At 43.1% G+C, this 22,822-nt stretch overlaps 1 protein-coding gene across 3 annotated transcripts in view; it reads right to left on the bottom strand.

The window, feature by feature from the left end:
- arhgap24 (Rho GTPase activating protein 24) overlaps positions 1-22,822 on the bottom strand; it is a 364,561-nt gene that overhangs the window by 324,343 nt on the left and 17,396 nt on the right. The window lies entirely within an intron of this gene.

Raw genomic sequence — 22,822 nt, 5'->3', positions numbered from 1 at the left:
AAGAGTAACGATATCTGTATCTTCCAAAGATCCACTCAACTAGTGGTATCACAAGGGTTGGTGCCACCCACCTCTGAGTACTCCTTTCCTAAAAAGGTCCTATGAAACTCAGAGGGTCACCATAAGGTGACTCAAAGGCATTCTTGTACAAACACACATTTTGAAGTCACCCCCTCGAATGTGCGGTTTACAACACTCTGACCTCCTAGTGACATCACTGCACTCAACTTGTATTTTATGTTTTATTTAACAAACATGCTAATTCCGTTGTGTGTAACTTGTAACTTTGTAACGCCCATAGCAAAACAGATTGAGCCTATGCCATGCCCAAAAAGTCCAGCCACTCATACAGCTTACAAATGGCATGAATATTTCATGGAAATACGTTGAATAATGGATATGTTAAAATTGCAATTTGTATGTGAGCATTTTCTAGATAGAATACATCAGGATGAATTATTCACAAACATCCAAATTATTTGCTCAGCTTTCAGTTCTAAATTCTTGCCACATGAAATGGGAACAGAGGGTATTACATGGAAGAAACAACGACCCCCAATCCCAGGAAATCACAACTTTGAGCACAACTGATAGCTTTCAAAGCTATAACTTTGTTCAATTTTGGACATAATGTCAACATATTTGTATCTCATGCTTTGTTGCAGGGAAACATGTTTGTTGATGACCTACAATCTAACATTAATTTAGGATTTCATCACACCAGCACACCATTCTGATACTGTTGAATTATCGCTGATAATGGAGACATACCAGGTTGAGCACTTTTGATATCTCATTTTCAATTGTGCAAATGTGCTGATCTGCCATTCCAAGATCCTGCAATCATACTTCCACACACTCTCTGCACTACTGTGGTTCCTTAATTTTTTTCATTATTTGCAATTGGGCTATTTCAGTATTTTTAAAGCAAAGATATATATATATAAAATGAAAACAGCCATCTTGGGAGTAGTAATGGTGAGAGTAGGAGTATCCCACTCCCTGATGTCATTTTATCGCTGGATGCTGGCACAGAAGTGGAAGGTCCCATCACATTAAGTTAGGTAAACCTCTGTGCCAACAGGACTGCTGACTTGAAGGCTGGGTTGCTGACCTGAAGGTTGCCGGTTCGAATCTGGGGAGAGTGCAGATGAGCTCCCTCTGTCAGCTCCAGCTCCCCATGTAGGGACATAAGAGAAGCCTCCAACAAGAATGGTAAAAACATCAAACATCTAGGAGTCCCCTGGGCAACGTCCTTGCAGTCAGTCAATTCTCTCACACCAGAAGCGACTTGCAGTTTCTCAAGTCGCTCCTGACATGAAAAAAACAAAACAAAACATTAAGATAGGTTACAGGAAGGAACATTGTGGGATTGGGAGTTACTCAATGGGTTTTCCCATTAATAGTTAGGTATGGAAGAATCAGGAGTGGGAGGTAAACCCACAGCGAGATACACATGATATTAGTGATGGTACCACTGCAATCGTGGTGTGCCTGCCTTCAGCAACAAAGTCTTTAGTCTTAATGGTCCAACAGAAGTTACCCCAAGACATGTATGATTTGGAGTACATTGCGAAATCATGTGAACTTCTTTTAGCAGCTAATTCAGATCTGTCCTCATATATTTCAGACTGCTGTTCTATACACCAAAGCCCACACACTACCACCAAACCTTTAACTTTGCTTTTCAGCCTGTAACAGACAGAATTTTGCCTCTAGTTTCAAATAGTCAATTTATACAGCAAATCTGAAGCAGAGTCATAAAATGTTCTGCTGTACTGTGAGTAACAAATTAGGTGGGATTCATTTCTATAATAAGGGCATGTAAGTTAATGGAGCTACATGACAGAGCGATATCAGTACATTTTTTCCAGGAGTTCCGGCACCTTCATAAATAAATTACATAGAATGAAAATTGAAAAGAGAACTACTGCCTTAGTATTCTTTGCCAAGGGAGAGAGGAATTTGAGTTAGCAACTAAGATCCTCTATAAAAGGAGGACCAGTTTATAACTTCATATTCCACATACAGGTTTATTACCTGGCTCCATAATGGGATTTTTCATCATGCTTGGCTTTTTTTTTCTCCCAAGAAGAAGAACATGAACTATGATGACATATTGATCGCGCATTCCCTTTTTATGACATATTAAAGCTGACATCCTGCACACACATCTGTGGGAATGCAAGGTCCATTAGAAACAGTGGGATTTACTTTCATGTAAACAAGCATAGGAAAAACGGTGCTGTTAAGAGAATGGAAAGACAAGAAAGAAGTTATTATTTGTGTTATATTACAAAGCAGTAGCATGGGAAATATGACTGTGTCCATTCCATTTCTGGGGGAAATAATCAGTATTGTTTAAAATGACTTTTTATGGCACTGCCTTAAACCAGGTCGTGAAGTTGCAAAGCCTCCCTAAAGTTCCTAGGCCACAAAATTTTTTATTAGGCTGGCTGATCACATATATATCCATGCAATTCCCTTGTAGCAAAGTGATAGATTAAAAAGGACTGTTGCCATTGGTTTCACAAACTAGAGCTTTGTATAAGGGAGTTTCAACAGCACAGTCTATGCATCTCTTAGAAACCAGTCCAGAATGTATCAACTGTGGAGAAATGCCTCCTTTTGTACCATTTCCAGTAAACAAGGCTTAAAGTGTTTATGACTCAGTTTCTGGGGGAGGGAAGAAGATGCACAGTGTCTGCATTCACAAACAAAAGACACACTCCAGCTGGACCTTGACTCATAACCCATTCAGACTTTCAAAAGGTCTAGGATTCTTCCATTTCAGGAGACTTTTAAAGGGGAGGATTCAACTGGTCTTTACCATTGCTGGTCCTACAGTTTCGATGTTAGTGTGGAGAGGGGGAAGCGGGACATACACAATCAGCCCTCTATATCCATGGGTTCTGCATCCGTGCATTCAACCAAACATACCCTGAAAATATTTGGAAAGAAATCCAAAAAGCAATCTTTGATTTGCCATGCATTATGCTGACATGAAGCCATCAGTGGCACAGTGGGTTAAACCACTAAACTGCTGAACTTTCTGACTGAAAGGTCAGCAGTTCCAATTAGGGGAGCAGGGGGAGCTCCCGCTGTTAGCCCCAGCTTCTGCCAACCTAGCAGTTTGAAAACATCCAGATGTGAGTAGATCAATAGGTACCACTCCAACGGGAAGGTAATGGTGCTTCATGTAGCCATGCCGGCCACATGACCTTGGAGGTGTCTATGGACAACGCCAGCTCTTCGGCTTAAAAATGGAGATAAGCAGCAACCCCCAGTATTGGACACAACTAGACCTAATGTCAGGGGAAAACAACTTGCTGATATGTAAGCATACCATGCTGTAACTTCCAGCCTTTTTACAGATTCTCAGGCTCTCCAGCACTCATTTGCATTGTCTGTCATTTTATTATCTTATTGTATGCAATGGGACTTAAGCAATCATGGGGGTCCTGGAACCAAACTGTGCAGTTGTACATCAGAAGCCTTGGGGAACTTGAAAAATTGCTTTTTAGGACTACAGTTCACCCTGCCAGCATTGCTGCTAGGGATTTTGTGAGTTATTATCCAAAAATGTGACTTCTCCAAGTTCTGGCATGGGCATGCAAAAATGCCATTATATCCCTGAGGTCACATTGGGACAAGCACTAACCTTTATCCTTTAACATCAAAAATAGAAGTCAAATATTTACACCAGGTGAGCAATAGTTTGCAAAAATCAATCTGAATGAGTTAGGGCTTTTAGGATCCAGTTAAGTAACTCTGAAGCAACTGCTCTTTGTGATCCTGCTCCAACGTAGCAGTGCAATGTTCGGAAGGAGGGAATTAGAGGAAACAAGTCTTTGGGGGAATACCCAACTTTTAGCCCATCTCTTTTCAGAGCTGGGCTGGAAGAAGGACATTTTTGCAACAAAAATGGAAGGAAATCATTCCAGCCCGCATGGTGGTAAAGCATATGAATTATGTACAAAAGATCTCACAGTCAATCAATGTGCAGAGCTAGGAAAGAATCCCACTTAAACCCTGGAATGGTGGCCATACTGGGCTAGATGGGCCAATGATCTGAACTCAGTATGAAGCAAGTTCTTATGATTGTATCCTGCCTTGGCCAGCAAATTGATGCATTTGATTTTGGAACAATAAGTCCCACAATCCACTGTTTGCTCCAACTTGCTGTTATTTGCTCTGCAGGCTGGGAAGGTTATTGGGCATGGGGCTGAATTGCCAACATTTGAGTCTCAGAAAGATAATTGGATCATGAAGTGCTTGGTTGAGAATAACTGAAGACATGGAAGGGATGGATCGTACTGACCAGCGATACCAGGAGAAGGTAGATTATCTGAGACAAGACTAGGGGGGATACTCCAGAGAGCACTGTTCAGAGCCCCCAAAAATAAGCCCAACACTTAAAACTGGTCTCATCCACTTCCTACATATTGCACCCTCAGCCTGAATACTTTGGAGACACCAAATCCCAGAATGTGAACATAGTAAAGCCTAGTTAAAACTTAGAAGGAATTCTGCCAGTGAATACTACATGCCATAGGATATAAAGAATCATTTCCCTATCTGTGGGACCAATACTTGTGACTTTTCTTACATACGACTGAAAAAAGACAACTAGAGACATTTTCTGTTTCCTCCAATGCAGCGCTATTTCCCCAAGAAGTTGACCATGGTCGAAATGGTAGAGAATATAGAAAGGTCTTCTCTCTAATCATTTTCTAGGTCCTTCAGCACAAGTCTATGGTATGTTTTCTCCATCATTCATTTCGATAGGGTTCGCTGTGATCTGTGGTTTCACATTGTTGCCATAAATCCAGGAGTATATCCTATGTGCAGTTGTACTGGAGTCAGAGGAAGACAAAAGCAACCCTTCTCTGGACAAATCTTATCAAGATAAACCAGTGATAGGGTGGATATAAGTCAGAGTTGATTTGAAGACCCATTATCTATATATATTGTTAGGTACAGCTCCCAACAACAGGTATTTGGAATTACCTGAGTCCCCTGTGGTCTCTGAATAAAACCGAATACAACATTTATAACACTTGTCTAAGTCTGAGAAAACAGTTTGCTAGAGCAAAATACTTCTCTGCCTAATATGAATGCAAATACACTAGCGAATATTACTACATCTGATTTCCCCCAGACTGACAGCAGCAACTGCAGGGCTCACAGCTGGCGACTCTTGCAGTTCCACACTTGTGATCTAGCCTTTCAATAACCTACAGTTCGTGCCCTTTTTAAAAAAGAAAAAGAAATCTAACTTCCTCTTAAGTTTGTAAAAATGAAGAAAATAGACCAGGAGTGGGCAACCTGGATGATTGTTTTTCTCTTTTAGTAGTGTATCGTTTTAAATCTAGGTGTCTATCTGTTTTTAAATTAAAGTTTGATATAGTTTGAATTCTATATATATTTATTTATTTTAATCCTAACTTTTTGCATGTTTTAGCCATACTATTTGGATTCCTTTTTATTATATAAACTGCATTGAATTTCACTTTTGTGGGAAAGGTAGCACATAAATGAATTGGTTGGTTGGTTGATCCATTGATTTCAGGTCCAGATAACTTATTTTAGCATGTAGCATGCCTTCCCACTCTTCTGATTTGGCAGGAAACAGTCTTGCCCTTTTCACCTTAAAACAGTGATTTTCAACCTGTGGGTTCACAAATGTTTTGGCCTTCAACTCCCAGAAATCCTAACAGCTGATAAACTGGCTGGGATTTCTGGGAGTTGCAGGACAAAACACCTGGGGACCCACAGGTTGAGAAGCGCTGCCTTAAAATGACCTATTTTCTCTTCTCACCTCCCAATTTTCCTTCTTTCATAATCTGCTTAATTCAATTACTGCAAAGTGAATTCAAAGTGCAAATGTTTTCAATCAATTATCTCAGCAAGGAGGTGATGTAAAGAGGAACAGAGTCCTGCCTTTCCCGGTAGACTCAGGCAAAGGCAAACTGCTGCAACCTTTCCTTGTGCTTCCTTCCTCACAAATAAAGCTTTGCCGACTTGACCAAATTCTGATGTTGCTTGACCAAACAGGTTCCAATTTTTATTACTCCCTCCTCCCTATGACTTCCCGTCAGATATTTATACATAGCCATCATGTCTCCTCTCAGCCTACTCTTTAGCCTACAGAAGAGAAGGCTGAGCGGAAAAACGATATGCATGTATAAATATGTGAAAGAAAGTCATAGGAAGGAGGAAGCAAGTTTGTTTTCTGCTGCTCTGGAGAAAAATGGCTTCAAACTACAGGAAAGGAGATCCCACCTGAACATTAGGAAGAACTTCCTCACTGTGAGAGCTGTTCAGCAGTGGAACTCTCTGCCCTGAAGTGTGGTGGAGGCTCTTTCTTTGGAAGCTTTTAAACTGAGGCTGGATGGCCATCTGTCGGGGGTGCTTTGAATGCGATTTCCTGCTTCTTGGCAGAGGGTTGGACTAGATGGCCCACAAGGTCTCTTCCAACTCTATGATTAATGAAATGTTGGAAGTTATAGCATAGCAGAGCATTGAGCTATGTGAAAATCATGCAATTCACTGTGAAGTGGGGACAAAGGGAAGAAATGGATGGTAAAGACCTAAAAATTAGAAAGAAAGATGAGGCTAGGAATACACACTCAGATTGTCCACTCTTGCCCTCCAGAAAAAGATAACAAAAAGATAAATTTTCTTGACAGTAGTACTTTTTTCAGTGTTGCCGTAATAACATTCTAAGTGAAGTTAGCCTTTCACCTGGAGTTTCTATTCTGATCCTATTCAGACATCTATTCTGTCACGACCCAGGCTACAGAGCACCAATAACCATACGCAGAGGCCAGATTCTATCTAATATCTTTATTAAGGAAATATATAAAGTTAGTAAAAGCAAATGTAAAAGTTAGTCCAGAAGCAGACCTTTCAGGAAAGGTCAAAATTAGTCCAAAGAAACAATGTCCAATATGAAATATTAAGGTCCAAAGTTGTAATCCAATAACCGAAACACTCACTTTGCCAGGCAAAGTGAGGGGAGATGACAAGGTCCTTTAGTCCATGAACTTGAGCAAGGCTAGGAAATAACTTGATACTTGAAACAAGGCTAGAAACGTGGAACAAGGTAACGAGGAACAAGAACAAGGTCCGTGGAATAACTTGGTAAAATCCGTGAAACAAGGCAAGGTTTAGTCCTGGGAAACAAGGCAAGGTCCGTAGGTAAACAAAGGCTGGGAAACAGGAGCGAAGGCTGGAAACAAGGCAAGGCTTGAGCAGGAACGAGGCTTGAATCGGAGCGCGCTGTCCAAACACAACTCGCTCCGGAGGCTGACGAATTGACTCCGCGAAGTTACTACGCGGGTAAAACACCTATATAGAGTCTAACTTTCCCGCCGAAGCAGTTCTCTGGGAACCAGAAACGAAAGCTAAACTCTGAGACCAGATGTTTGACTCCTTAAAGATTCTCACGAAAAGCAGACTTAATTGGGTACATTCTTAGCTGCTATTCTCGCACTCCTGCGCGAAGCTGCTTCCAAACCCCTCTGTTGTTTACAAAACTCATGGCGAGAGAACACGGGAGATGTAGGCTCAGGGTTTGTTTGACATACTTCTGGGACACAACTTTCTTGCAGGTGCAAGGTTCCCAGATCTGCCTGGGAAAGATCTGGCTGAGAAGATTCCAGTTCTGACTGGGAAGGTAAAAAACCCAAGTTTTCTTCTTCATCAGGCATTACAATGTCATGAGCAGGACTACAAGGCCCATGAGTCATCACACTATCCCCCTCCTCAAGGCCCCTCCCAAACTGGGACTCTCTCCCCGAGGCGCGAGGTCGTGGCTTGGCGGGATAGGTCTGATGAAAGCGACGGGTTAGATCAGGAGCATGGACTGTGGAGGCGTCTTCCCAAGAGCGTTCCTCAGGGCCAAAACCCACCCAGTCAATGAGATATTGCAGGCGGCGGCGGTGAAAGCGAGAATCCAAAATGTCCTGAACCTCGAACTCGTCCTCCCCATCCACCAAAATAGGGACAGGGGCCGGCCGGTCTACATCTGGCCGCACACCATCCGCCGGAAGGAGCAGGGAGCGGTGAAACACTGGGTGAATGCGCATTGAACGCGGAAGTTGGAGTTTGAAAGTCACGGGGTTTAATTGCGCCACCACTGAATAGGGGCCAATGAAACGGGCATCTAACTTCCGGCAAGGGCGATGGGAGGGCAAAAAGCGAGTGGACAGAAAAACCCGATCTCCTACCTTGATTTCGGGGCCCGGCTGGCGATGTTTGTCCGCGTGACGTTTATAGTCCTCCTTGGCTTGTTCCAGTTGCTGGAGCAAAAGTTGTTGCACCGCTGTGAGTTCCTGCAGCCAATCTTCTGCTGCGGGAACTTCTGAAGTTTCAATGACAGGGGGAAAGAAACGTGGATGGAAGCCGTAGTTTGCAAAGAACGGCGTTTCTTTTGTAGAAGCCTGGACTCCATTGTTGTAGGCAAATTCCGACAGTGGTAACAGAGAAGCCCAATTGTCCTGTTGGTAGTTTACATAACAGCGAAGGTACTGTTCCAAAGTGGCATTGGTGCGCTCCGTTTGCCCATCCGTTTGGGGATGATGAGCTGAAGATAAACGAGAGTCTATGCCCAATAGTTTTTGTAGTGCCTTCCAGAAACGAGAGGTGAATTGGGATCCACGGTCTGTGACCAAACTCTTGGGCAATCCATGTAGTCTGAAAACATGTTGGAGGAATAAATCTGCAGTCTCTTGGGCCGTGGGAAGACCTTCACAGGGAATGAAATGGGCTAACTTGGTGAAAAGGTCCACCACCACTAGGATCGTGGTGAATCCACAGGAAGGTGGTAAGTCAGTGATAAAATCCGCAGAAATTATTTCCCATGGGCGAGATGGGTTAGGAAGGGGGTGTAGAAGCCCTGAGGGCTTCTCCCTTCTTATCTTGGAGCGCTGGCATACTGGGCAGGTGTTAACATATTTTTCCACATCCTTGCGGATCTTGGGCCACCAGAAATCTCTTAGGATCAAATGCATGGTTTTAAATAGTCCGAAATGCCCTGCTGGTTTGCAGTCATGACACAGACGAAGTGCTTTTTCCCTGCCCGGTCCGGGTGGGATATAAACATGATTTCTATAGCAAAGCAGTCCATCTTTAAGCGAAAAGGGAAAATGCAGACCTTGACGAAGTTGGTCCTGCGCCCAGGCATCTGCTTGCTGACTAGCCCTGATTTCTTGAGCACAGATGGGCCCTGGAGTAGAGGGAGTTGAATCAATGGGAGTGGATTTGGTGTTCCCCACTGTGAGCGTGGCAAAGTTCTCGGGTTGTAGTAGTTGGGATTCAAAGGTCTCCTTGCGTCCTGCAGCGTATTCCGGTTTACGTGACAGGGCGTCTGCTTGCTTGGTTTGGGCTGGGGTCACATAATGAATCTGGAAGTTGAAACGTTCAAAGAATAAAGCCCAACGTTGCTGCCTTTGATTTAGCTTGCGGGCAGTTCTTAGATGTTCTAGATTCCGATGATCAGTGTGGACTTCAATGGGAAATTTGGCCCCTTCTAGCCAATGTCTCCAAGTTTCAAAAGCCGCCTTTATGGCTAATAGTTCTTTTTCCCAAATGGTATAGTTCCTCTCTGGTGCGGTTAGTTGACGAGAATAATAGGCACAAGGATGAAGGTGATCTCCCACCGGTTGTAGGAGCACAGCCCCAATTGCCACATCAGAGGCGTCCGCTTGCACCACAAAAAGGGTTTCAGGATCTGGATGCTGAAGGATTGGCTGGGATGTGAATAATTTCTTTAGTTGCTGGAACCCTTTCTCTGCTTGATCAGTCCAGCGGAAGGGCTGTTTTCCACGGATGCAGCTAGTGATTGGGTCAGACCAGCGGGCAAAATCTGGAATGAACTTGCGGTAATAGTTCGCGAACCCCAAGAATCGCTGCACCTCCTTCTTGTTAGTTGGCGCCCGCCATTCCAATACTGCTGAAACCTTGGCTGGATCCATGGAGAGCCCTAGAGGCGAGATACGGTATCCAAGGAAATCTACCTCTTGTAGATCAAAAGCGCATTTTTCCAGCTTGGCATAAAGTCCATGATCCCGCAATCGTTGTAACACCATTTTGACGTGGTTCTCATGTTCTGATTGTGATCTAGAAAACACCAAAAAATCGTCCAGGTAGATTATCAAGAACCTATCTAGATAGTCCTGGAAAATGTCATTGACAAAATGCTGGAACGTTGCGGGAGCTCCGCATAATCCATAATTCATAACTCGGGACTCGAATAATCCGAATTTGGTCTGGAAGGCGGTCTTCCACTCGTCCCCTTCTCTGATGCGAACTAAGTTGTAAGCTCCCCGAAGATCCAGCTTGGTGTAAACCTTGGCTCCTCGAAGTCGGTCTAGTAGATCCGAGATTAAGGGCAGGGGATAGCTGTTCCGCTTGGTGATATTATTCAATGCTCTGTAGTCCACCACCAAGCGTAATTCCCCTGACTTCTTCTTCACAAACATCACTGGGGAGGCGGCTGGGGATTGAGAGGGTCTGATGAATCCCTTGCGAAGGTTTGTCTCTATGAATTCCCTGAGAGCTTCTTGCTCTGGTTCAGTCAGGGAGTAGAGATGCCCTCGCGGGATCGGGGCCCCCTCCACCAAGTCAATGGCACAGTCATAAGGTCTATGTGGGGGTAACTTTTCGGCTTCTTTTTCATTGAATACATCCCAATACTCGGAGTACTTCTTTGGCAAGGTGATAATGGGCTCGGTGTCTGTGGCATGGCAGACCTTGGCTACGAGGCAATGGTTTTGGCAGTACTTTGAAGCAAACTGCAGTTCTCTGTTGGACCAGGAGATGCTTGGGTCGTGAAGCGTCAGCCATGGAATCCCCAAAATCACAGGGAAATGGGGAACCTCAGTAACAAAGAAGGAAATCTCTTCCATATGTTCCCTTATCCACATCCTGGTGGGTTCCGACCACTGGCTTACGGGGCCCGTCTTGAGAGGGCGGCCATCGATGGCTTGCACCACACGGGCATTCTTGAAGTCATGATATTGTAATCCCAGAGAGTCGGCATACTCTCTATCAATGAAATTGTTGGTAGCTCCTGAGTCTATCATGGCGTGGATCATGACGGGTCCCTTTTTTGCTGACCATAAGGTGACCACTAGAAGGAACAGGACCCCGGTTGGCGGCTCTTGAACGGGTTTCTTGACCGGGTTGGCGAGCCTCTCTACGCCCGGTCGTTGGCTTCCCCCGCCGGCTGTGTGCCAGCCGCCTCAGACGCCTTCGTCTCCGTGGAGGACGTCGCCGCAAGACGGGCGGCGGGCTTCCCTTTGGCTGGGCACTCTCTGGCGAAGTGGCCCCCATTCCCGCAATACCAGCAGAGATTTAGGCGTTGGCGGCGGGCCTTCTCGGCGGCATCTAATCTGGGACGCACATTGCCCAACTGCATCGGCACCTCCTCGCTCCCTCTGGGGTATGGGGATGGTGGTGGGGGTCTCCACACTGGACGCGGCTGAACGCTGGCGGGAGCGGGGGGTTTTGCCCCAGCTCTACCGCTCTGGCCTCGTACCCACTGTTTTCTGTTGGCAATCATGACTTCAGCCCGTAAACATTGATCGATGAGTGCTTCCAGCGTTTGGGGAGGATCCACCTTGGAGATTTCCTCCAGCATTTCAATGTTGAGACCCTCCCGAAATTGTCCTCTGAGGGCAACATCGTTCCAGCCGGTGTTGTGGGCCAGCACTCGGAACTCGGCTATGTACTGAGACATGGGTCTGTCTCCTTGGAAGAGGCGGCGGAGTTTGTGCCCGGCGGCCTCCAAATTGTCCTCGATTCCCCAGGTCGCCTTAAGGTGGTCCAAGAAGTGTTGCGCTGACCTTAGATGTGGGGAGGCTTGGTCGAACAGAGCCGTCGCCCAGTTAGCCGCTGGCCCGTCTAGGAGACTGTAAATCCACGCCACCTTGATGTCTTCCTGGGGAAACTCGGCATCACGGGCCTCTAGATAAGCTTGGCATTGGCGACGGAAAACATGAACCTTAGAAGCTTCTCCAGTAAACTTGGTTGGCAACGCCATGGCCGGAAGACGGATTCCGCGTTCCTTCAAACCCTTTATTTCCCCATCCTGTGCATTGAGCTTATCACGGATTCGGTCCACCTCATCCTTGTCGATGGTGTAGGTAATCGGCTGGCCGCTCGGCCCAGGTACGGCTCCGGTAGACATTCTGGCCGAGGTTAATTGGTGCTTAGGGTGGCGGAGTCAAACTGTCACGACCCAGGCTACAGAGCACCAATAACCATACGCAGAGGCCAGATTCTATCTAATATCTTTATTAAGGAAATATATAAAGTTAGTAAAAGCCAATGTAAAAGTTAGTCCAGAAGCAGACCTTTCAGGAAAGGTCAAAATTAGTCCAAAGAAACAATGTCCAATATGAAATATTAAGGTCCAAAGTTGTAATCCAATAACCGAAACACTCACTTTGCCAGGCAAAGTGAGGGGAGATGACAAGGTCCTTTAGTCCATGAACTTGAGCAAGGCTAGGAAATAACTTGATACTTGAAACAAGGCTAGAAACGTGGAACAAGGTAACGAGGAACAAGAACAAGGTCCGTGGAATAACTTGGTAAAATCCGTGAAACAAGGCAAGGTTTAGTCCTGGGAAACAAGGCAAGGTCCGTAGGTAAACAAAGGCTGGGAAACAGGAGCGAAGGCTGGAAACAAGGCAAGGCTTGAGCAGGAACGAGGCTTGAATCGGAGCGCGCTGTCCAAACACAACTCGCTCCGGAGGCTGACGAATTGACTCCGCGAAGTTACTACGCGGGTAAAACACCTATATAGAGTCTAACTTTCCCGCCGAAGCAGTTCTCTGGGAACCAGAAACGAAAGCTAAACTCTGAGACCAGATGTTTGACTCCTTAAAGATTCTCACGAAAAGCAGACTTAATTGGGTACATTCTTAGCTGCTATTCTCGCACTCCTGCGCGAAGCTGCTTCCAAACCCCTCTGTTGTTTACAAAACTCATGGCGAGAGAACACGGGAGATGTAGGCTCAGGGTTTGTTTGACATACTTCTGGGACACAACTTTCTTGCAGGTGCAAGGTTCCCAGATCTGCCTGGGAAAGATCTGGCTGAGAAGATTCCAGTTCTGACTGGGAAGGTAAAAAACCCAAGTTTTCTTCTTCATCAGGCATTACAATGTCATGAGCAGGACTACAAGGCCCATGAGTCATCACATATTCAGAGCAGTATTCTGAAACAGCAATCATCTTGTTACATTTACACTGAAAAAAGAAAGCAAGCCTTGATCAGGGAGTGGCATGAAATATCGGTATACAGACAGTCCCCCTGAGTTATAAATATCTGACACAAATAGTTAAGAACGGGGATGAGACAACAGGAAATGAAAGAAATTCACTCCTAAAAAGAGTTATCATGGGGAAAAGCTGTCTCCACTAAAGCTTTATCACTAATACTTATTTCCACAAAAAGCCATTTTTGTCAAAGTCCTATCATCACAGGAACAGAAATTGTGGTGAATTCTTTGGAACAGGGGCACAGACAGGAAAAAAAAATCACAGGGATGTTAACTCTTCCTAAGCTATCCAAAGTTTTACACACACACACACATACACAGAGACATATAGATATGAAGTTTTATCTGAAAATGTACCTTTTCCAACTTGCAAACTAAATCAACTTAAGAACAAACCTCCAGAACCTATCTTGTTTGTAACTTGGGAACTGCCTATACTTAGAATAGATTTGCCAACATTCTCACAGAAGTCTTCTGTCTTATACACACATCTTGTATTTCAACTAATTACTAATGCCCAAGTCATTACTGAATCTGTGCAGAAAGGCAATGATAAATGATCCTAGTTTTCCAATGCATCACAGAACATGTAAATTATGGGTCAGTTCTGGGTGTGCGATGTAAATGTTCCTCCATATATTAGCCGAGTTCTTTGTTGCCACTGAACTGGAGGACTATACTGGAAAAAGAGAGTGGAAGAAATTGACTCTGCACAAAACCAAAGAAGAAATGTTTTCTTTGTCTGAGAGTGTCACTTTATTCCATGACTTAAGGAGGAAATCACACCATGCACAATTTGACAAGCCAGTCAAAGAGTTTCTGCATCAAACACAGCTATCAGATATATGTGACAGTTTCAGGACCCTGCTGAGCAGCCTCACTGATGTAAATCATAGGAGCAGAGGGGAAACTCTGGCCCCAGGGCATAATCTGGTCAATGCACATTTCTTATCCGGCCATGTGTGGGCTCAGAAAGCCCTCTTCCACTTCTCCAGATGAGACCAGCCTCCAATTTACAATCTCCTCTCTAATGTACAGGTTTTCCTGCTAGTATGAGGAGGGGACTTGCCTACCTTGTGCCTTTTCCCTTTGGGGAAAATAACAGGACAAGGACTGATGATGTCCAGATAATATGACCGACCATACCCCAATATCATCTGACCCGTTATTTAGTCTCCCTGCAACTCTTCCCTCTGTTCTCCAAAAAAACATTCCTCACTGAAGTGTAAGAGTTGGCTGATGCTAGAATCTCAGCCTTCCTTTAACATATAACCTAGAGTACCTGGTATTTTTTGGCACTTCCTTGTCCAAATACTATCCAGGCCTAACCCAGTTTAGCTCCCAAAATCAGATCTGGTATCTTTGGGGTATTTATGCCAGTGTAATTCCACTTTGTACATTGTTATGGATGTTGGGATTCCCCCCCCCCCCTTCCTAACCTCTTGGACACTGTGATACTGCAATGTTACTTCCAACGTTCATTTCCTTTCTAGGGGAAGAGGCCAGTTGAATATATGGCTATGTTGTCATAAAAGGTAAAGGTAAAGGTTTCCCCTGACTTAACATGTCCGACTCTGGGGGTTAGTGCTCATCTCCATTTCTAAGCCGAAGAGCCGGCGTTGTCCGTAGACACCTCCAAAGTCATGTGGCCGGCATGACTGTATGGAACGCCATTACCTTCCTGCCAGAGTGGTACCTATTGATCTACTCACATTGGCATGTTTTCAAACTGCTAAGTTGGCAGAAGCTGGAGCTAACAGCAGATGCTCACTCCGCTCCCTGAGTTTGAACCTGGGACCTTTCGTTCTGCAAGTTCAGCAGCTCAGCGCTTTAACACACTGAGCCACCGGAGGCTCCCCTATGTTGTCATAGCTAGACATAAAACAATAGCATAACTTACTCAGTATTCAAAGGGATTTGAACATTGGTGAAAGATGTTCTCAGTTTGTATCTGGTTACAGATACATAGCTAGCTGCTTCTCCAGTCCCCCTCTTATCCACCAGCATCACGATGCCTTTGTGGGACAGCTACTGCAGCATCATGAAGAGATCAAACCATCCACAATTCGAAAATCTTTTTAAAATATATACCCCAAAAAAGCAAACTTTGATATTTTTATTATATATAAGGAAATCTTTTTACATTGAATATAATAGGACTTGAGCATCCACAGATTTTGTTATCCATAGGGGGTCCTGTGATCCCCCGGTGGTACAGCGGATTAAACCACTGAGCTGCTGAACTTGCTGACTGAAAGGTTGGTGATTCAAATCCAGGGAGCAGGGTGAGATCCCACTATTAGCCCCAGCTTCTGCCAACCTAGCAATTCAAAAACATGCAAATGTGAGTAGATCAATAAGTACCTCTCCGGCGGAAAGGTAACTGCACTATGCAGTTATGCCAGCCGCATGACCTTGGAGGTGTCTACAGACACTTCTTAGGCTTAGAAATGGAGATGAGCACCAACCCCCAGGGTTGGACACAACTAGATTTAATGTCAGAGGAAAACCTTTACCTTTACCTACTCTGTTTCCCCTAAAATAAGACATCCCCAGAAAATAAGACCTAGTAGAGGTTTTGCTGAACTGCTAAATATAAGGCCTCCCCCGAAAGTAAGACCTAGCACTGTTTGTGTTTGGAAGCATGCCCGCCAAACAAAACACCAGAGCATGCAGGTTTGGTAAATGTACGTACCATAGATTGTTGTACATGGAAATAATGGTAGTAACAAGAAATTCTTGATAGGATTCACAGTTTGTCTGGTTATGCTGGTTTGTGATGACAACTACTATACAGTATATAATAAATGTGCATTTTTTTGTTCAACAATAAATGTGAATTCTTCTTCATGGAAAAATAAGACATCCCCTGAAAATAAGACCTAGAGCATCTTTGGGAGCAAAAATTAATATAAGACACTGTCTTATTTTCAGGGAAACACGGTAGGTGCATCCTGGAACCAAACCTCATACTATGTGCACCATTTTTAAAAACTCAAAGCTCATCATTTTTCCATTTTTTTTTAAACCAATTTGACTGTGAAGAAATTTGTGGATCTGTAAAAAAAGTTCTCTGATTGAAATTCAATTTTTGCCTATCTCTACCTGCCCTCTAGGAGTGCCACAAATGCCCACTATCATGGTTGCAGCCCAGTCTGTCACACTAATGGTTCATTCCAGTTTTGCAATGCTCCTTGATGGGCCTAGCATAGCACAAGTGATAAAGTGGACTGCTTGCATGTGGGATGTCAGGATTCGATTTCCTGCTTGACAAGGAAGCTCACAGGGTAGCCTTGAGCGAGTCGCTATCTTTCACCCTCGCCAACCTCATTGGATTTTTGTGAAGATTAAATGAAACAAGACCTGAACATCACTTTGTGCAGTGACAGGTGCTGTAGCAGTGATTAATAATTGCACAAATACTACCTTTTCCTTCATCTCCAGGATCTTTCCTTTTTTTATTTGCTTTTGTAAAAAGTACATGTCAAAGAAAAGGCAGGCTCCTCATCCACCATAAGCTGTAGAATACTTTCTGAGTCTATCAAACATTTCCCTGACTCCAGGCTAGAATATATGCATGCTTCCTGACACCTGTTATCTAGCAGAAAAGTGACAGACAACGCAGCATATGGGTGTTCTAGTCAATCCAGTCATACACAGGATGATACATGCTTTTTATCGGTATGTCAAACAAATAATAACAGATCCCATTTGATCTTGGAAATGAAACAGGGTCAGTTCTGGTTAATACTTGTATAGGAGACTGCAAACACATACCAGGTGTTGTGGACTACATTTCAAAGGAAGGAACTGGCAAAACCACCTCTGAATATTCCTTGCCTAAGAAACCCTATGAAATTAATGGGGTCGCTATAAGTCAACAGGCAATTTGAAGGCACTTGCACACACACAATGGTACTGAATTCATACTATGTCCTAACTGGAACACAGATCTTTAAATCTGCAGTCTACCCCCAGTTTTTGTATGGTCACTCTCTAGCTCACCAAAAATGAAAATTTGTTGGGATTCTCACTAATAACTTTTCAAACAGCAGGACAGGGAAAGAGTTGTATCCTCAGTCTAGGTTGTCATGCTAATGGATGGAGACAACCTGAAAGACATAACAACCTTTGACCAGGGATGGGTAATTGCTGTGAGCCCAACATCCAATTGTTTTTTTCCCTTTGGGACATTCCAAGACTGCCAAAATATTCCCAACAAACCAATAACTAAACAAAGAAGTCAGAAGCCTGTATCTAGTGATCAAAATTAGTATGATTTGATGTTTAAACAATACCAAGGTGGCTTGCTTTCTGTTTAAAAGGAAAATTGTCTTTTCTAGAAGCTTCCAGGAGAGGAAATTCACCCTTTGCAGTGTCAGAGTCTGGAGGAGACAAGAGTCAGAAAAAAGACCACATGCATTCTCAGTTGAGTTGCAAATTCAGCACTGTCTCAAGCTTTGAGGTTTTGTGATTAAAATCTGAAACCTAGTGAGAGACCCCAGTGATGTCATGAAGCATCATGAATTAGGTTCCAACCTCAGTTGCTCGTAGCTTGTCATTCAAACACACACAGCTGAAAAAGGTTATTGATCAGTGGTCATGCTGTGCTGACTATGGGATTCTGGATGTTGAAATTCCCACCTCCAAAAAAGGATTCTTTCCCTGTCCCGAATCTGTTGGTGACCAGATGACCATGGAAACATATGCTATCCAATGTATATGAATCAACTATAGAGTCTGCATTTTTGAACATCCCAGAAAGGTTGCAGTTTTGAGGAAACTTACCCTAAAAATTTCAAGCTGCTAGCAGATATCCAGCCTTATAGCTTTACAGGCAATAGTTTTCCACTTTAAAAAACAAAGTATCAGAACCCAACACTTCATTGAAACTTGGCAAGGCTTTCAGAAAAAAAGAAAAACTGCATGTAGCCAAAAATGATCTGCCAACTCAATGGAGGAAAATTTATCTCTATTCAGCATCAGACAATTGCTTGTTTTTTAAAAATCCAACATCGTAATGTACTTTTCATATTCAACTGATTGTAGAAGTATGTTTAGGGGAAGCAAAGATAAAAGCAAGGGATATTTTGTGTTTTAGGTCAAGCTGACCACTGTTGCAACTTTAAGACAACCATCAAAAAAATGTGCCCTGTTTATTCAGAAGGAAGCTTTGGATCACATGTGAAGCACATGGCTGAAAAAGCAGGGAAAGAAGAGGATTTCAGATCTCTTGTGCCTGTTTTACAGACCTCGAAAACGCTCAGATTACCACAAGTGTGCAGTTCAAAAGTTCTCATGGGGGGGGTAAATTCTGCTATTATTGGTTCTCTCTCCTCACATACACACACATGCCATCAATGCAGGAAACTAGAAACAGTTTTACTAAGAGCTAGAAATAATGAGCAGGAATGAGATCGTCAGTCTTCTCAGATAAAACAGTTTAGGTTCCTCAACTTCCTTTTAATCTCGGTGTTTTATCCCGTGCTGAATTGGATCAAAATAAGATAAAGGCATTTCTTTCTTCTCTGCCTGAGAATCAGGGTGCCGAGTACAGCATGCTGTGCAGATCATTAAAGAACTAAAGGGTTTAAAAGCCTATTGTGCCAAGAGGAGGAGCAAACGCAGGGCGGGGAGAGAAACACTTGAAACAATAATGTTATATAGCTTGCCATGCATATTTGAAAGACTGAATAAAGTACCCCCTTGAAGTGAGAGAGAGACATCTTCGTCCACTACAGTTGGTTGTGTCTGGTAGTTTCTAGAAGTTCCATGTTAGTAGTGTGGGAAGAGGGGTAATGAATCCATTATGGGTTTTATTCTGATCTATCGAGGAACTAGCCAAGCTGTGGAGAGGCTGCATTGTGTCACAGTGTGAGTGTTAGACCCTGGGAGATCAGGCTTCAAATCTTCAACAATGGAAACCCACTGGAAATCACACTCACTCAGGCTCAGTTGAAAGCAATGCCAAACCTCCATTGAATAAATCCTGCCAAAGAAACCTGAGATTGGGTCGTCATAAGTCAGAGTTGACTAGAAGGTACCAAAACATTTTGGATACAAAAACATATGTTGATGCAGGTGACCTTAAAGTACAATATGCAATTAAACCAGAACTGTTTCTTTTTGGACTATCAGACGTAAAGCTGGAGAAGACGTATGGAAGATTGCTCTAGTATACGACCACAGAACAGTAAGACTGCTGTACACACCAGTATGAAAGAACTCTGCATTACCTAACAGAGAAGAGGTTTTTTTTTTGTGAAATTGATAGATTTAGTTGAAAAGGAGAAAGGTCATTAGAAACATTTCTCAAAGACTGGAAAAGGCTTATCGCTTAGTAACTTGTGGCTTTGATGATTAGAAGGAATTGATTATAGAAAAAGAGAAGTTGTATTAATATTAGAGTGTGAGTTATGGATAATTAATGTACTGTAATATGTATACCTGCTGAAAAGATGAATAGAAGTCATCCTTTCCTTGCCTTCCTTTCTTTACTTTCTTTCAGTGTAATGTTAAAATCTTTAATTTAAAAAAATATTTAACTTGAGGGCACATTAGAACAAAAAATTCAATGTGTTGATATGTAACTCCCCAAAATAGGTTATATTCCGTTAATGTGCAGAATATAACCCAAAGTGCTTTTTTGTGTACTCATGCACTATGACCTCCTAAGGTCTAGATCGGTGATTCTCAATTTGTGGGTCCCCAGATGTTTTGGCCTTCAACTCCCAGAAATCCTAACAGTTGGTAAACTAGCTGGGATTTCTGGGAGTTATAGGCCAAAACACCTGGGAACCCACATCTCTCTTTTCACAATCCAAGCTGACAAAATATCAGGAAGGTCTGTTGAATCTTTAGTAAGTTAAAACATGGTTTGATGATCCTGTGAAGCTGGATATGTTAAAAGATATACAAATCTGGACTATGGGTTTCTCATGTTACTATGGAGCTAGGATGAGGACTATGATGAGGATCAAGCAAGAACACATTTCTGGAATACTTCCTATGCCTTTAAGAAAGAATGTGTTTATGGATTCAACCACCACCACCCATAAATGTATTACATAGATCCTAGATTCAAGAAATTGCCCAGAAGCTCTTGGCTGAAATATCATTCCACGTAGTAGCAGACCAACCACTGTTTCTTCTGACTCATTTCTTCTTTTTTCTTCTCCAAAATGGGCTTAATAATATCACTCCTAGTCTCAACACACAGTTTCCTGAAGCAGCTGGTCACTGTTGTAGTAGCATTCACTATCTCAAATCTGGGCCAACCTGTGCAGGCCTGAACTAGAGACAGAAAGAATATTCAAAAAGATATGGAAAACAGTTGAAAATGTATCAAGAACCTTGATGAGAAGAATTTGGGGCCCTTCCAGACAGGGCCAAAATCCTAGGATCTGAAACCAGGTTTTCTGCTTTTGACTGGATTATATGAGTCCACACTGCCAGATAATCTGGAATAAACAGGAAACCTGGGATCAGATCCTGGGATATAGAGCCTGCCTGGAAGAGCCCTGGAATTGATGAGGAAATTTGCAATCTGAGACTTATTTTGCACAAAATTCACATGTGATTGTTTACCATAGAAATCAGAATTATATTCTGCTGTTTCCTATACAGAAAATACTTTTCTGTACAAAAGTACCGCATGGAGATATGGCACAGTATAATTCTCAAAGTGCAAATGGTCTTCAAAACTGCAGGGTTTGTATATACTTTTTCACTCCTGGAGGAAAATTTCTAAAATTTCTCATTGCTTCCTTCAAGAAAAAAAAATTAGCAAATAATTATACCCTATACCCTAGATATTCCATGCTGGATTACTTGGAAACATCATTTTAATCCTGCACAACAGCCCTGACATAGTATAGGTTGAATGTCACTTATCTAGAACTTCAAGATCCAAAATACTCCAAAATCCAATATTGTCCACATGAGTGACTGAGTGGATGAGATCGTGATACCTTTGCTTTCTAATGGTTCAATATACACAAACTTTCATGCATAAACACATTTAAAATATTGTATGTAAAATTACCTTCTGGCCAAGCATAAATGGATTTTGTGTTTAGTCTTAAGTCCCATCTTTAAGATATCTCAATCTTCACATCTCAATTAAGAGACAGTGGAATATAAATAACAACAACAACATGAAAGTATTCCTAAATCGAAAAGAAAAATCCCAAACATAGAACACTTCTGGTCCCAAGCATTTCAGATAAAGGCTACCCAACTCCCAGAAGCCCTAGTCAGCTTGTCCAATGGTCAGAAATTCTGGGAGCTGAAGTCCAAGCCATTTGGAGGGCATAGGTTGTGTGCAACTGCTGCAAAGCATAATGTTAAACTCAAATTTGACAGCTCCAAACCACCAGTTGATCCTGGAGCAGTAGCTTCCTATCAATCCCTGGTAACTCCACTGGGAACCAACAATTTAGGAACATGGTAACTAGAAGACACTTTGCCCAAGATCCTTTGCAACCTAAATACTCCATAAAACTGATGCTAAGGATTAACATGAGACACATAGAATACTTGAAACCTGCTGCATAAATGCCACAGCTGTTACTCTAACATTCTCATCCCTGCCTTTCAAGAGATGAAGATTGCTGCACCCTTGCATAGCAATACTGAATGCAGAGAACTGGAACCACACACAAAAACTCTGCATCCTTGAGTTTGACAGGCCAATTGGAAAGACACCGGTACTACTGTATTTCAAATATATCCACATTCAGAAACGCTCAAGTTGTTCAAAGCCCAGCATTTAGAAAACAATTGTAAGTTTGAAAAGATGAGGGGCAAAAGCAATCAAGTGGGACTGTTACTATCTGTTAAGGAACTTCAATTAAAATGTTCCTTAATAAGGCTTGTAGGGGATTCTGCATGGAAGAGAGGAAGGGAGGAGGACGGTGGTTTTAAGACAGATTGCCAGTCCTGAATACAGATGTAACCTGGTCTTAAACCAAAGAGGGGGAAGCACACAGTCAGTCCAGTGATGTTTCAGGTTGCTTTCTAGCATGCAACTCTGATGACACAGCAGTCCAGCTCCAGCAGGGACATCTAGGAGAAAGGTGCCCTCTTTTGCCAGTGATTGACAGGAGTATCACCTTGCTAAGCCCCATCTGTCTTGCCTTGTCATTGAGGAAGCAAGAAAAGTGAAGTGCTCATGAAACAGCTGCCCCCCTCTCTCCCCTCCTGTAAAAATGTCCCTCTGCAGCAATCACCACTTACATCTCACTCTGGCAATGTTACCTTTCGTTCTATTGTTTCCCATGGCTCCCAGTTCATTTAGCACGCAAGGAAAAAAATAAGTCCGCTGATTGTAAATGAATTCCATTTACTGCAGACGCCTGCCAGGTATCACACTGTAATTTAACATTCACCCAGGCAGCAGGAGCAATAGCAGGGAAACCTTTGCCAGGGATCAAGATGAATGCAAGGCGAGAGTTCGCAACCACATAACCAGCAGCGTATTCCGTCTTTGAAAGCTAAGGTGAAATTTTTATCTCTCCCCTTTTTCTTCCTT

This window comes from Anolis carolinensis, chromosome 5 (assembly GCF_035594765.1).
Source record: "Anolis carolinensis isolate JA03-04 chromosome 5, rAnoCar3.1.pri, whole genome shotgun sequence".
In the NCBI taxonomy this organism is placed as follows: domain Eukaryota; kingdom Metazoa; phylum Chordata; class Lepidosauria; order Squamata; family Dactyloidae; genus Anolis; species Anolis carolinensis.
The sequence above is the reverse complement of the archived record's forward strand: the minus strand, read 5'-3'. Positions and strand labels throughout refer to the sequence as shown.